Below are 1,846 nucleotides of genomic sequence, written 5' to 3' on the forward strand. Positions count from 1 at the left end.
CTGCCAAAAGAACCAATAGATCTGTTTTGGAAGAAGTGTAGCCAGAGTGCTCCTTAGAGGCCAAGATGGCCAAACTTCATCTTTCTTACTTTGGACATATTGTCAGGAGGGAACAGTCGCTGGAGAAGGATATCATGCTTGGTAAGATGTAGGGTCAGAGAAAAAGAGGAAGACCCCCAACGAGATGGATCAGCCAGGTGGCAGTATCAATGGACTCAAGTGTGGCAACAGTAGTGCAGTTGGCCCAGTATAGGACATTGTTTCGTTCTGCTCTGCATAGGATCGCTATGATTCGGTGCTGACTTGATGGCACCTAACAACAACAACAGCAACATAAGTATTCAAACTTTAAAAATAGTCCTATATATGTGGTTCAGAGTTTTGGAACTGTTCCCTTAACCTGCTTCATCCAGTATTCTGTGTTATTGTTGATAGAGATCCTCACTGTATTTCCACCTTATTGTCAACAAGTCCTGCCTCCTCTTGTAGTTGTTTTTTGTTTTGTTTTTTTTTCTGAATTCTTCTATTTTTTCTCTTTTTGTTGTTTTCTTGATTATTGTATGTCGCCTTCTTTATATTTCTCTTAATAAATTGAAAGTACCCAAATATCACTCTTTTGAATTCCTTAGTATGTACTTCCAAAGACATTTCTTCACCAGATCTGGATCTGTTTTTGCTTCACTTCTTTGAGTCTTTCTATCATTTCCTCACAGTAACTGAAATGAAATGCTGTTTCTGAGACATCGTGGTCGTATTGAACTTGTACTTAGTTAATAGTTATTCTTAGACACTCACAACCATCATCCTGGTGATTGTGGACCAGAATGTGACTATGTGACAGTTCTGTGAGGACTGTTCATGAAGTGCAGTTGATAGTAGGTTTTGTGCTGTTGTCTGATCTCCATCATTGATCAGGTGGTAAATGAGCTGATAGAGATCCATACCCAAAGGGTGGGGCTTAAGAATTAGTGGGTGTGGCTGGGTCTTGAGGGTACACATGCTGCCTTCCTTTTAGTGAAGCAATAAAAATACATAAAGTGTGAAAAAAACCCAACAAATGACAGCAAAGAATAATAAAAAAAAGAATAAATGGGACAAATCAGGCAAATGACCCAAGAAGAATGGATTTAATACTTAAAAAAGAGGAAAGAAAAATAAAATCATGAAAAAAACAAAAGGAGTAAAAACATAAACCAAACTTTGTTACTGTTGTTGTAGAGTGCTGTTATGTCAGGGCCAACTCATAGCAACCCTGTATAGGGTTTCCAACGAGCAGCTGGTTAGTTGTAATCATTGACCTTGTGGTTCAAACTATCTTGTGATCCACTGATTGTCCCATAACACCACACTAGGTCTCCAAACAAAACTGGGAATTGGAAAAAGAAGAGAATGAAAAAACAAAGTAGCAAAGAAAAAAAAAAATCATGTATAAAAACTGAAAGGAGAAACAGGGGGGAGAGAAAAGAATAACAGAAAATAGAAATACAAATGGAAAGCTAGAAAAGAAAGGATAAAGATCCAGAGAAGGGGAAAATAAGACAGAGAAAGAAAGGAGAAAACTGGGATGAGGGATAAAAAATTGTGAGGGCAAGTTACTTAGTATGCGTCAGTAACCTCTGAGAGCCTATGAGCTCCTGAGTGAGAGAGAAGAGGTGGGATTCCCTGTAAGGTCCTAGATGGCCTAGATGGTAACTGGGGTAAAGGCACCTATTCCAGACGTAGTTTATGTCAGCTCTGGGCATGAATGAAGTCAGGGTTCTTGTTACCATAAGGAATTATTTTGGACTCAGACAGCAGCTGGGGAAATGGAGACTGGTTATGAAAACAGTTCTTTTATACTTAGAGG

Source organism: Chrysochloris asiatica, unplaced genomic scaffold, assembly GCF_000296735.1.
Source record: "Chrysochloris asiatica unplaced genomic scaffold, ChrAsi1.0 scaffold00208, whole genome shotgun sequence".
Classification (NCBI taxonomy): Eukaryota; Metazoa; Chordata; class Mammalia; order Afrosoricida; family Chrysochloridae; genus Chrysochloris; species Chrysochloris asiatica.